The following is a 14,453-nucleotide window of genomic DNA, read 5'->3' as shown; positions in this document are numbered from 1 at the left end:
CGGCATATGGAGAGACTCCTGGTGAAAACCGTGACCCGAGGCATTTCTTTGCAATCCCTGCAGAACGACGTCTGGGTAAAACGGTGCCTGAGCCAGCGAGGAACACGAGGAGTACGAGCTCACGCTCAGCATCACAACCTCCTCTGGTACAGCAAACTGTGGAAGAAGGTGAGCCTGACACTCTCCTTACCAATCTGGACATTTTGTGTAAAACTTTGGCCATAGAAGTGGCTAAACTTATAGCCCCAGATATTACAGCTTCCTTGGAAGCGACGGTATCGACTACAGTCTGATGTTTCTACTCATACGGAACGTATCACTGACTTAGAACAATGCCTCAGTTTGGTGGAAGATGAGCTGGCGGGGACAAAAGCAGAGATAAAGTAGGTGATTGTCTATAAGCTGGAGGTTAGAAGCAAAGTGGATGACCTGGAAAACCGTTCGAGAAGGAACAACCTCCGCATTATTGGAATCCCAGAATCTATACCTGCAGGACAGTTGCTTAAATTGTGTGCGGTGGAATTGCCTCAGTCGTTAGGTATGCATACCCCGCTATGAGCTGAGAGAGTTCATAGGGTTGGGCCATTGTGAGGTTCCACCCAAGATGGCGCTCAAGTACGACCACGGCCTGTCATTGTAAAGTACTTGGACTATGTGGATAAAACAAATGTGCTACAGGCTTATCGTAGATCCTCTGCACAAGTGAGAGTACGGGGCAACAGAGTCTTATTGTTTGGAGACTATTCTGCTGAGGTAGCCCGCAAGTGGCGTGCTTTTAGCATGGTTTGTTCTATTTTAGTACAGAAACACAGTTGCTTTTCCTTGCTTTTTCCCTCCATCCTCAAGATTTTTGAACCAGGCGGAGGGGTGGATTTGTTTTCTTCTCCGGGAGATGCAGCTAAATTTGTGGAAAGCTTACCTCGGGACAGTGATGGGAGAACTTCAGCCGCACAGAGACAGATTGCCCCGCAGGGGTCGTTCCAGAAACAGGAGTTCCAGGAGGGGGTCTTGCTTCTTCTTCTCCAGACTGAAGGGAGATGTCCATGCGGTGAAGGAAGGGGACATACGCAGTCTCAATTTTCACTTTGTTTGCTTCTATTTTTTCTTATCTAAGTGCTGTTACGTAGAGCGTGATTACTATGCATTGGTGATGGTAGCTCAAAGTTTATTGTGGGGCTTGAGGAACTTTTTAATAGAATCGGGGGAAGTTTAATGATTTGACATAATTTCCCAGTTATTTGGAAAGTACATGATATTTCAAAGTTTTCTTTGTGTTGGAATGTGCAGAGATTCCACACTTATATGTGCGAAAAAAGTGAAATCTGTGAATAGATATAATCTGCTGTTGGGGTTCAAGTACTGTTTTAAGTTACCTGAGGGGGGATTGATGGGGGAAATTGTCTCGGTGGTTGAGGTCTGCTTTGTTATTTCTGTGAGTTGCCAATTACCTATTTCTGGAGAACTGACTGACATTACATGAAAGTTATAACTTGGAATGTTAAGGGATTGCAGTCCCCGCATAAACGCATTTATGGTACTTCGTCATCTGAAGAAATTAAAAGCTGACATTGCGATTCTGCAGGAAACCCATCTACTGCGAGCGTCTTGCTTCTATTACACAAAAAACTGGATTGTACTGTGATTTCTTCTGAACAAGATGTGGAATGAAGGGATTTGCATGTAACTTTGGAAGGTGCAATGGGCAGATTCAGCTTGTACTGTATATATGCCCCAAATGATATTAATCATGCCTTTTTTCAACTTTTGGAAGGTAAACTTCTAGCTGACAAGGAACGTCAGATTCTTTTGGGGGGTGACCTTAACTCAGTTTTATGCAGCATGGAGGACAGACGACGGTGGGACGGTAGGATATTAGCTGAAAGATCACATGATAAAGTCCTGGCTCCATTACTGTCTTCTACTGGTATGGTGGATGTTTGGAGGACACAATTCCCCTTGGGCAGAGAATACACACACTTTTCTCATGTACATTCAGCATGGTCTCGTATTGACTATTTGGTGGCTTCTCCGGTGCTCCTCCTTAGGATCCTTAGTTCTCGGATAGAGGACTTGGTGATTTCAGATCATGCACCAGTCTCTCTGATCTTGTCAGATACATTTAGATGGGGATCTGACATATTGTGGAGATTACTCTTGTTTTTGACGAATGATGAATCCTTTCAGTCACAACTGAAGGGTTGGTTATTAGCATTTAGCCAGGAAAATCAGGCTCATAAAGATGACATTCACTTGTTTTGGGATACTGCGAAGGCAATATGGAGGGGGAGGATTATTTATTTTGTTGCGTCGCTTAAAGCGAAGACCAATAAGTTTTATGACGAATCTAGTTGTAATCTTCGCATGAAATACACTGCATACATTGCAATTCCTACGTTGGCGCTAAAAGATGAATGGCTTAGGGCGAAATCTGACTTTGAAATGTGGCTAGATAGAAGGGAAAGATTTCAGAGAAAGCAAACAGCAAATTTTTTTAGGTACAGTGATAAAACGGGTTCGCTTATGGCCAGATTGGCGAAGGGGCAATTTCATCCGACCCATATAGGGAGTATGAGAGATGGGAGAGGTGATTTACAGAAAGATCCAAAGTTAATAACGTATTGGGAGATTACTACACCACCCTATAGGCACACGACACTTCAAATGTGGAAGAGGGTAGGTCGTTTTTGGACTCTTTGACGTTGCCGTCACTCTCGGATTCTGATAGGGGTTCATTGAACGCTCTGATTACGGAGCAAGAGATACTATCGACCATTAAATCCTTTCCGAACAACAAAGCGCCAGGGCCAGATGGGTTTTCTAGTGACTTTTATAAGCTAATGAGGGAAGAGGTCACGCCTATTTTATTGCCAGTTTACAACCGTATGTTAATGAATAAGGAATTCCTGAAATCGGGCAATGTAGCATATATGAAAGTTCTATATAAAGAAGGAAAAAACCCGACCAACCCAGGATCATATCGCCCAATATCTTTGATTAATAAGGATGTTAAAGTATTATCAAAAATATTGGCTGATAGGTTGGCTCAGTTTCTCCCTGATCTGATTGGGCCACATCAAGTGGGCTTTAATAAAGGGAGATCAGCGGTCAAAAATATACGTACGGTTCTTGCGGTACAAGATGCATTAAAGTCTACTAACCGTGCGGGACATGATTCACCAGCACTCTTAACGCTAGACGCCGAAAAGGCTTTTGACAATGTGCACTGGGATTGGTTGGACTTCGTTTTAGACCGTTTTGGGATTCAAGGATTGTTTCGGAATTATTTAGAAGCGCTATATTTAGGTCCACAAGCCCGGGTGTTTAGATCAGGTTTTTTTATCCGCTCCGATTCACTTACAAAAAGTACGAGGCAAGGTTGTCCCCTTTCCACACTGTTATTCGTCTTGGCTTTGGAACCATTGGCAAGACATTTTCTGTCCTCCAATGATTATGATGGTATAAGGGTAGGTAGTCAGGAAATCAAATTGACTTGTTTTGCTGATAGTCTTTTGTTATTTCTAAACTCACCTGGGGATCATTTGGGAGGAGTACTGGAGAAGTCGCATTACTTTGGCGCATTCTCAGGCTATAAAATTAATGCTCTAAAGAGTCAGTTACTATATTTGACGGATTCAAGGACGAGACCACCATTACACACGACAGTGGAAATAGCCGGATCTCATAACGTATCTAGGGATTAAAATAAGGTAAACTGCCCTCCTCATTGTATAAGCTCAATTATTTACCCCTGTTTGAGAAAATTCATAAGGAATTACATCGATGGTCGTCACTACCACTGTCCTTGTTCGGGAGAGCTGCTCTCTTGAAGATACGTTTTGCTCGTCTTCTTTATCCCATGCAGACTATGCCTTTTATTGATAAAACATCTAGATAGTCAAAAACTGCAGTCTGCATTCTTACAACTCTTGTGGCAGAAGAAAAGACAGAGGATTGCATATAAGAAATTGGCATTACCTAAGTGTGACGGTGGTATACAGTTGCCACTTGTCCGTTATTATAATCTAGCGGCAATCTGTAGGCACATAGAATATAAATTGGTGTTATGCAGCCATTCTCCTAATGTCCCTTTGGAACAGAATTTAGCAGGATCGGTCACTTAATAATGTTAAACCTAGTAATGTTAAATCAAGTTTACTACTTAAAGATACTATAGGTGCTTGGAAGGCGATACGGAAGATATATGGCCTTCCTTTTAGTCTTTCTAAATTTTGGCCGCTATGGGAAAATCCTCTGTTCCCGCAAGGCTGTCAGAATAAATTATTTTCTCTGGGTAGATCAATGTCCTGGGTCATCTCATGAATGTAGAGGAGAGGAGGTGGCTCTTGTGGCATGACTTTTCTAGTATATATAATTTGCGAAATAACCAGTATTTACAATTTGTTCAGGTGACAGAGCTTTGCAAAACCAAAGTCCGCAATATCGATGCAGTGGAGATACTGGGAGAATTTGATGGGTTGGTGGCTCAGAACGCTATGGGAAGAACTCTAGCAAGCCTATATGGCAAGCTCAGAAATGCCTATCTCAACTCTTTTAGCACTTCTTGTTTCCGGACTTGGGAGGTGGAGCTCGATGACCCGGAAATTTCAAGTAAAATTCTGGAGGGGTGGGAGAAAGTGAGGAGGGCCATGGTGAATGAGCAGTGGCGTGAGATGCACTTTCGACTTATGCATAGAGAAACATATGCTTTTAATTTTTCATAGAGACGCCCCAGCACCCTATTTACGTAGATGTCCTAAATGTGACTTGCATAGAGCCGATCTTTTACATGGAATGTGGCATTGCCCACAATTAGGGGAATTTTGGAAACTTTCTTTACAATTTATTAAGGATACTTGGGATGTGATGTTGCCTGCTGTTCCGCAGGCGGTGCTGTTTCACTATATTCCTCTAGATATTGATGTTGGTGGGCCGCCTTTATTGGCTAAGAAGGTGATTCATATGGTCTTACTGGTTATTAAAAAGTGCATCTTGCGCCACTGGTTGCAGGCTTCTGTTCCGGAGCTTGCGGAGGTAATGACTACTCTCAAAACATTATTAGTGTATGATAAAGAATTGATCTAGAACAGCATAAAGAAAAATCCACAGAGCAGTTTTTAAAAACTTGGCGTACATTTATTGAAAAGCATTACTTTACAGCTGAGATTGGTGTTTTAATGCGTGCATTTCAATATACATCATGGTATCATTTACAAAGTATTCAGGGCACTCTGGGTATGTTGCAGAGCAGTTAGGAGATTGATCACCGAGACGGTTGGGTTCAGGGAGGGGGGGGGGGTGTTGGGTATGGTATTGTAATTGTTCATTTGCAAGTGTTATGCGGATTGCAGGTAAAAAACTAAATGTATTTGGAGCTGGAACACACTGTTATATGATATGTCATGTACTGAATGTGTTACACACATTATTGTGCTGAATGTGTTACACACATTATTTTCCTGTATGTGTTTTGGTTCTTTTTTTTTTTTTTAAATATATTTTTAATCAAAGTCAGAACAATTACAGGTATAAAGTACGTGTCACACATACAATAATAAGTACATAATATAACAATGTGTTCTAACTTCAAAATATTTTTTTCATTTTACTTGTCATCAACAAGTTACAAGGCAATGAACAAGGCAAAGCATAGCCGAACATCCCCTCCCCCCAATTCTCCTCCATCTCGGTGAGCAGTTTCTTAACTAGCCAGTAGCATGCCTAGCGTGCCCTGGATGCTCTGTGAACTATACCATGATGAGTGTTGAAATGTGCGCATGAACACCCCTATCTCCGCTGTGGAATAATGTTTTTTAATAAATATACGCCAAGTTTTAAAAAATTGTTCTGTAGACCTTTCTTTGTGTCTTTCTAGGTCCGTTTTATCATATCCCAATAAAGTTTTAAGAGTAGTCACAACCTACGCAATTTCCGGGACCGATGCCTGTAACCAGTGACGCAAGATGCACTTTTTGATAGCCAATAATGCCATATGGATTCCTTTCCGGGCTACTAGAGGTGGTGCCCCCCCATCTGGATCCATGGGGATATAGAGAAACAGCACTGCCTGTGGGTTTGGGTGCACCTCTTCCCCCCGGGTGTCTTTAATAAATTGTAGAGCAAGGTTCCAAAACGCCCGAATTTGTGGGCATAACCACATCCCGTGAAGTAGATTAGCTTTGTGTAGGTCACATTTAGGACAACTACGCAGATAGTGTGCTGGAGCGTCCCTATAGGATAAATTAAAGGCATATGTCGCTCTGTGCATAAGCCGGAAGTGCATCTCACGCCACTGTTCATTTACCATGACCTTCCTCACCCTCTCCCACCCTTCCCGAATTTTGCTAGAGAGTTCTGGATCTTCCAGCTCCACTTCCCAGGTCCGAAAGCAGGAGGTGCTAAAAGAGTCAAGGTGTACATTCCGAAGCTTACCATATAAGCTTGCAAGACTTCTACCCATAACGCCCTGCGGCACCATCCCATCAAATGCCCCCCGCATCTCCACTACATAAATATTGCGGACTTTGGTTTTACATAACTCTGTTACTTGAGCATATTGCAGATACTGATTATCCTTCAAATTATACTTGCTAGAGAACTCCTGCCACGTAAACCATCTTCCCTCCTCAACATTCATGAGTTGGCCCAGAACATTGATCCCCTCAGATCTCCACTGCGAAAATAGTTTATTCTGGCTCCCTTGTGGGAACATAGGGTTGTCCCATAATGGCCAGAATTTAGATAGAGCATACGGAAGGCCAAAAAGCTTCCGCACCGCCTTCCAGGCGCCTATTGTATCCCTTAACAACAGACTTGACTTAACATGATTAGGCAGCTGAGCATAAGGCAGGTGTAACAGTGCCGTCAACTAATCCGATCCAGCCAAAGCCTGTTCCAGTTGAACATTGGAGTACGAATTAGTGTTATGCAGCCAATCACCTATGTGCCTACAGATGGCCGCTAAATTGTAATATCGAATAAGTGGTAACTGTATGCCACCATCAACTTTGGGCAGTGCCAATTTTTTATATGCAATCCTAGGTCTTTTCTTCTGCCACAAGAATTGCAGAAATTCTGTCTGTAATTTTTGGCTATCTAGGTGCTTGATCAATATGGGTATGGTTTGCATTGGATATAGCAGACGAGCAAAGCTTATCATTTTTAAAAGAGCAGCTCTCCCAAACAATGACAACGGCAGTGACGCCCATCGATTTAGTTCCTTATGAATTTTTTCAAACAAGGGTGAATAATTTAGTTTATAGATGGAAGAGGGAAATTTGCCTATTTTAATCCCCAGGTATGTGATATAAGATCTGGCTATGTCCACCGTACCCTGCAAGGATGGTCTTGCCCCTGATTCCTTCAAGTAGAGTAATTGACTCTTTTGCGCATTGACTTTATATCCTGAGAATGATCCAAAGTACCGTAGCTTCTCCAGCACCCTCCCCCCCCCCCCCCCCAAATGATCCCCAGGCGATCTCAGAAATGGCAAAAGATCATCAGCAAAGCATGTCAGTTTAATCTCCTGACTACCAACCATTATCCCTTCAAAATCACTGGAGGACAAAAGATGTCTCGCCAGCGGTTCCAAAGCCAAGTCAAACAGCAATGGAGACAAGGGGCAGCCCTGTCTTGTTCCCTTCTGTAAATGGATCGGTGCTGAAAGAAAACCTGTGGTGAACACCCTAGCTAGAGGTTCTGAATATAACGCTTCCAGGTCATTCCTAAACAAGCCCTGTATCCCAAATCTATCTAGAACTAACCCCAGCCAATCCCAGTGAACATTATCAAAGGCCTTTTCGGCGTCTAATGTTAAAAGTGCTGGCGACTCGTATCCCTCCATGCTAGTAGTCTTTATTGCGTCTTGTACCGCCAGAACCGTGAGTATATTTTTGACCGCCGATCTCCCTTTAACAAAACCCACCTGGTGTGACCCAATCAGATCCGGGAGAAACAGGGCCAACCTGTCGGCCAATATCTTCGACAATATTTTAACATCCTGATTTATCAAAGAGATTGGTCGATAGAAACCCGGGTTAGTCGGATCTTTCCCTTCCTTGTACAATACCTTGATATAAGCTACATTGCCCGATTTCAGGAATTTCTTATTTAAAAGCATGATTATACGCCAGCAATAAAATGGGTGTGACCTCCTCCCTCATAATCTTGTAAAAGTCACTAGAAAACCCTAGCGCTTTATTATTCGTCAATGATTTAATGGTTGATACTATCTCTTGTTCCGTGATCAAAGCATTTAACGATTCTCTATCAGAGTCCGAGAGAGATGGTATCGCTAAAGAGTCCAGAAACGCCCTCCCCGAAGTATCCTGTGCATATAGCGCAGTGTAGTAATCTCCCAGTATATCATTGACGATCTTTGGATCTTTCGTATTTCCCCGTTCCCATCTCTCAACCCCCCTATGTGAGTCGGGCGAAATTGCCCTTTCGCCATTTTGGCCAACAGGGATCCTGTTTTATTACCATACCTGAAGAAATGCGCGGTTGTTTGCTCTCTCTGGAACCTTTCCTTTTTATCTAGCCACATTTCAAACTCTGCCTTAGCAGTAAGCCATTCATCCCTAAGCGCTAATGTGGGATTTGCCGAGTACGCTGTATATTTCATGCGAAGATTTCTACTAGACTCGTTATAAAGCTTGTTGGTTTTTCGTTTAAGCGACGCCACAAGAAATGATCCTCCCCCTCAGCACTGCCTTGGCTGTGTCCCAAAACAAGTGGCTGTCCTCCCTATGGGCTTGATTTTCCTGACTATATTCCAATAACCAGCCCTTCAAACATGCCTGAAAGGATTCATCAGTTACCAAGAAAGAAGGAAATTTCCACAAGATATCCGATCCCCGTTTAAATGTATCTGCCAAGATCAGAGAAACCGGTGAATGGTCTGAAATCACCAAGTCCTCTATTCGAGCACTAAGGATCCTAGGGAGGAGCACCGGAGAAGCCACAAAGTAGTCAATACGCGACCATGCGGTATGCTCATGGGAAAAGTGAGTGATCTCTCTACCTAATGGAAATTGTGTTCTCCATACATTTACCATGCCTGTGGATGCCAGTAATGGGGCCAAGACTTTATTGTGCGTTCTTTCAACCAGTACCCTACCATCTCCCCTTCGCCTGTCCTCCGTTGTGCATAAAACCGAGTTAAGGTCCCCTCCCAAAAGAATCTGAAGTTCTTTATCCGCTAAAAGTTTACCTTCCAGGAATTGAAAAAAGACCCGATTTGTTGTCATTCGGTGCATATATACAGTACAAGCTCATTCTCCCCATTGCGCCATCTAAGATCACATGTAAATATCTTCCCCCTCCATCCTGCTCAGAAGTAACCACAGAACAATCAATTCTTTTGTGTATGAGGAGTAAGACGCCCGCCTTGCCATTGACTGCTGGAGAACCCACTACTGTACACACCCATAGCTTGCGCATTCTCTGGAAATCACATTCCAGCAGATGGGTTTCCTGCAAAATTGCTATATCCGCTTTCAACTTTTTCAGGTGGCGAAGGACCATCATGCGCTTATGTGGGGACTGCAGTCCCTTCACATTCCATGTTATTACTTTAGGCATCTCACAGCAATGGCAAAGCAAACCTCATCCACCGAGACAGTTTCCCCCCCCTCCTCCCCCAACATAAAACAAGATTGAAACCCCAACAACAGATCATTACTAGTTTCAGACTTCTCTTTTTTCGCACATTTTAGCGTGGAATCTCTGCACATTCCACCACTATGAACCCCTTGGTATACCATGAATCCACTGTATATCAGGAAAGTATCGACAAAATCGTACACTCCCACCCGACTCCATGCAGACATTCCCTCAAGCCTCACTTCAGCTGCGCAATCCCCTACCAATAACATCAGTAAGCATCATCCTATAGGTATAACAATTGTGCCTCAAACATTGTGAATCTTAAAATAACATGAGTCTCCTTCCATCACCGTCTGGACATCTCCCGTCAGTCCGGAGAAGAAGAGGTAAGACCCCTCCTGGTACTTCTGTTTCTGGAACGTCCCCTGCGAGGCAATCCATCTCTGTATGTCTGGCAATCCCCATTGTTGTCTTGGGACAAGCTTTCCACAAATTTAGCCGCCTCCCCTGGAGATGAAAACGATTCCACCCCACCACCGGGCTCGAAGATCTTAAGAATGGCGGGAAACATCAAAGAGAACCGAATGCGTTTCTGGACCAGTAGAGAGCACACCGTGCTGAAAGCACGCCGCTTGCGTGTAACCTCTGCCGAGTAATCTCCGAACATTAAGATTCTCTTGCCTCGCACTCTTACTTGTGCCGAGGACCTTCGATAGGCCTGTAACACGTTTGTTTTATCCACATAGTCCAGGTACTTCACAATAACTGGTCGCGGTCTTGCTGGAGCGCCATCTTGGGTAACACTTCGCATTGGTCCCACTCTATAAGCTCTCTCCGCTCCCAGCGGGACAGGCAGGCCCAGCGCCTGAGGCAATTCCACAGCACACAACTTTAGCAGCTGGCCTGCTGGTATAGATTCTGGGAGCCCAATGATATGTAAATTGCTCCTTCTCGAGCGATTCTCCAGGTCATCCACTTTATCTACCAGCTGGAGATTGGAAGTAATCACCTTCTTCACCTCCTCCTGTGTTCCCGCTAACTCATCCTCCAATAAACTGAGACGTTGCTCCAAATCAGTGATTCGTTCCGCCTGATCTGAGACATCCGACTGTATTTGATGTAATAATTTCGACACCGTCGCCTCCAAAGAAGCTGTAATATCTGGGGCTATAAGTTTAGCTACTTCTATAGCCAAAGCTCGACATGAAATGTCCATATTGTGAAGCATAGTATCAGGCTCACCTTCTTCCATTGCTGGCTGCACCAGAGGAGGTTGTGATGCCGAGCGCGAGCTCATGCTCCTCGTGTTCCTGGCCGGCTCAGGCGCCATTTTCCCCAGCGGCAGCATGTCGTCAGTCTGCGGGGCCTGTGAGTTTAATCCTGGGGTCCCGGTTTTCACCAGGAATCTCTCCATACACCGGAGAGAAGCCTGTACTTCGGGTTGTCGGCCAATGGCCTCAAGTCGGGTATCAAAGCCTCAGGACCCCGGTTTTTTGAGTCGGGTTAACGGAGCTCTCTTTACTCGCGTCTAACCATGTGCGCGCCGAAACCGGAAGTAATGTGTTTTGGTTCTGAATTAAAAATTATATTTAAAAAAACAAAAACTGGAGCTGCAGTGAGGGCTCTGACCAATCAGATTCAACATAGTATGTCAGATGACATGATTGACCATTCAGCTGCTAAATCCTGTTTTCTAATGGTGTATTCACATGCACAATCTAATTGTGTTTTTTGACGTAATGTTTTATAAAATTGCAAAGCTGCTCAGTTTCTGCGTCCTGTAAAAGAAAAAAACCACAAATTGATTGCGATGTGTGAAAACGCCCAAGGAGAATGGACAAATGCAAGGCATCCATTTTGTTAACCCTTTCACGTCGCTAATCTGTAGATTAACGTCCAGAAAGGGTATTTAAACATGGCGCCTGCTCAGAGGCAGAGCAGGCACCATAGCCGCCGGGTCTCTGCTGTGTTAGGCTCGGTTCACACAAGCATGTTACGTTTGTAAAGGATGGAACGTATTTCGTCCGCAAGTACCAGACCGAACACACTGCAGGGATCCGGGCTCCTATCGTGATATGTACGACGCTAGGAGTCACTGCCTCTCCGTGGAACTACTGTCCTGTACTGAAAACATGATTACAGTACGGGACAGTTGTCCTGCAGTATAATGCTAGGAGCCAGGCTCCCTGCAGTGTGTTCGGTCTGGGACTTGCGGCCGAAATACGTCCGTCTAAGGGTATGTTGACACAACCTATTTTTGGCCGTTTTTCGGGCCGTAAACCCCTGAAAAACGGCCTAAAAATCGGAAGCAGAACGCCTCCAAACATCTGCCCATTGATTTCAATGGGAAAAAGGCGTTCTGTTCCGACAGAGCATTTTTCGTGCTATTTTTTTACGCATAAAAAAACGGCCACGAAAAAGAAGTGCAGGACACTTCTTGGGACGTTTTTGGAGCCGTTTTCCATAGACTCCAGTGAAAAAAGCTCCAAAAACGGCGCGAAAATCGCGAGTGGCACAAAAAACGTCTGAAAATCAGGAGCTGTTTTCCCTTGAAAACAGCGCCGTATTTTCAGACATTTTTTCCAACTGCATGTGAACATACTCTTACACAGCAGGGACCCAGCGGCAACGCTTGCGATCAGAAACACCTCTGATCGCAAGCATTTAAGCCCTCAGATGCCGGTGTCAGATGTGACCACCGGCATCTGAGGGGTTTTCACTTTGTTTGGAGCTGAGAGCCTTCTGAATGCTCCTAGCCCTGCTATAGGAAGATTGCTATGGAGACCTGCCTGTGGCAGGTCTCCATAGCAATGCACTGGATTTGTCATAGACTTCAATATTGTGATATTGCAGTCTGGCATAAGAAATCTAAGGCTGGGTTCACACGACCATGTTTACGTCCGTAATGTACGGAACGTATTTCGGCCGGAAGACCCGGACCGAACACAGTGCAGGGAGCCGGGCTCCTAGCATCATAGTGATGTACGATGCTAGGAATCCCTGCCTCGCTGCAGGACAACTGTCCCGTACTGTAATCATGTTTTCAGTACGGGACAGTAGTTCCACGCAGAGGCAGGGACTCCTAGCATCGTACATCACTATGATGCTAGGAGCCAGGCTCCCTGCACTGTGTTCGGTCCGGGTCTTCCGGCCGAAATACGTTCCGTACATTACGGACGTAACATGGTCGTGTAAACCCAGCCTCATGATCACAGGCTCAAACCCCCTAGGGGGGGCTAAAACTTAGTAATAAAAAAAAGTTTTTCAAAATTCAAAATCACCCTCCTTTCCGAGGATCGCATATAAAAAGAAATAAACATAAATACATTAGGTATCCCCACGTCCGAAAATGCCCGAACTATAAATATATTTTTACAATACGGTGAACAAAAGTCAAAATGGCCAAATCAGTTTTTTTGCCACTCCAACCCTCCCAAAAATATTGAATAAAAAGTGATCGAAATGGCAGACATTCCCCAAAATGGTATTAATAAAAACGACGTCTTTCCACGTACAAAAAGATGCCTTACACAGCTCTATACACAGAAATCTAAAAAAGTTATGGGGGGGGGTCACAATATGGCGATGCAAAAAAAAGGTCTTTCATACGTTTAAAAAAAAACAAAAATGTAAAAGGTACTAAAACATAACAAAATCTGTTTATCACTGTTATTGTAGTGATCCACAGAATGAAGATAACGTGTCATTTTTCACCGTACCATTAACACCGTAAAATCGAATCTCAGAAGAAAATGGCGGAACTGCTGTTTTTTTTCCAAATCCACCCCATTCTGAATTCCCAGTACATCACACACAACGTTAAAGAGGCTCTGTCACCAGATTTTGCAACCCCTATCTCCTATTGCAGCAGATCGGCGCTGCAATGGAGATAAGAGTAGCGTTTTTTTTTTTTTTTAAAAACGAGCATTTTTGGCCAAGTTATGACCATTTTTATATTTATGTAAATGAGGCTTTCTAAAGTACAACTGGGCGTGTTGAAAAGTAAAAGTACAACTGGGCGTGTATTGTGTATGTACATCTGGGCGTTTTTACTTCTTTTACTAGCTGGGCGTTGTGTATAGAAGTATCATCCACTTCTCTTCACAACGCCCAGCTTCTGGCAGTGTAGCTACATCGACTTACCTGCAAACGCCGATGCTGCTGCAGAATCAAATGTAGCCTCTGGTGCCGATGTGTCCTCGCTCGTCCGACACGATGCAGGACCTGGGGCCGGAAGTGAGTGACGTCACAGCGTGATCTCTCGAGAACACGCTGTGTGTCTGCACTGCCAGAAGCTGGGCGTTCTGAAGAGAAGTGGATGATACTTCTATACACAACGCCCAGCTAGTAAAAGAAGTAAACACGCCCCGATGTAACACACACAATACACGCCCAGTTGTACTTTTACTGTAAACACGCCCAGTTGTACTTTAGAAAGCCTCATTTACATAAACATAAAAATGGTCATAACTTGGCCAAAAATGCTCGTTTAAAAAATAAATAAAATGTTACTCTTATCTCCATTGCAGCGCTGATCTGCTGCAATAGGAGATAGGGGTTGCAAAATCTGGTGACAGAGCCTCTTTAAATAGAAAGTACAACTTGTCCCCTAAGGCTGGGTTCACACGACCTATTTTCAGACGTATACGAGGCGTATTATGCCTCGTTTTACGTCTGAAAATAAGGCTACAATACGTCGGCAAACATCTGCCCATTCATTTGAATGGGTTTGCCGACGTACTGTGCAGACGACCTGTTATTTACGCGTCGTCGTTTGACAGCTGTCAAACGACGACGCGTAAAAATACAGCCTCGTCAAAAGAAGTGCAGGACACTTCTTTGGAAGTTTT

The 14,453-nt window shown here is 44.0% G+C and overlaps 1 protein-coding gene across 1 annotated transcript in view; it reads left to right on the top strand.

Annotated features, from left to right (window-relative positions):
- Positions 1 to 14,453, top strand: part of LOC142749195 (adipocyte plasma membrane-associated protein-like) — a 51,578-nt gene that overhangs the window by 35,032 nt on the left and 2,093 nt on the right. The window lies entirely within an intron of this gene.

The sequence above is a fragment of the Rhinoderma darwinii genome, chromosome 3, assembly GCF_050947455.1.
Source record: "Rhinoderma darwinii isolate aRhiDar2 chromosome 3, aRhiDar2.hap1, whole genome shotgun sequence".
NCBI lineage: Eukaryota > Metazoa > Chordata > Amphibia > Anura > Rhinodermatidae > Rhinoderma > Rhinoderma darwinii.
Note: the sequence above shows the minus strand (reverse complement) of the source record. Positions and strands in the feature narration are given on the sequence as shown.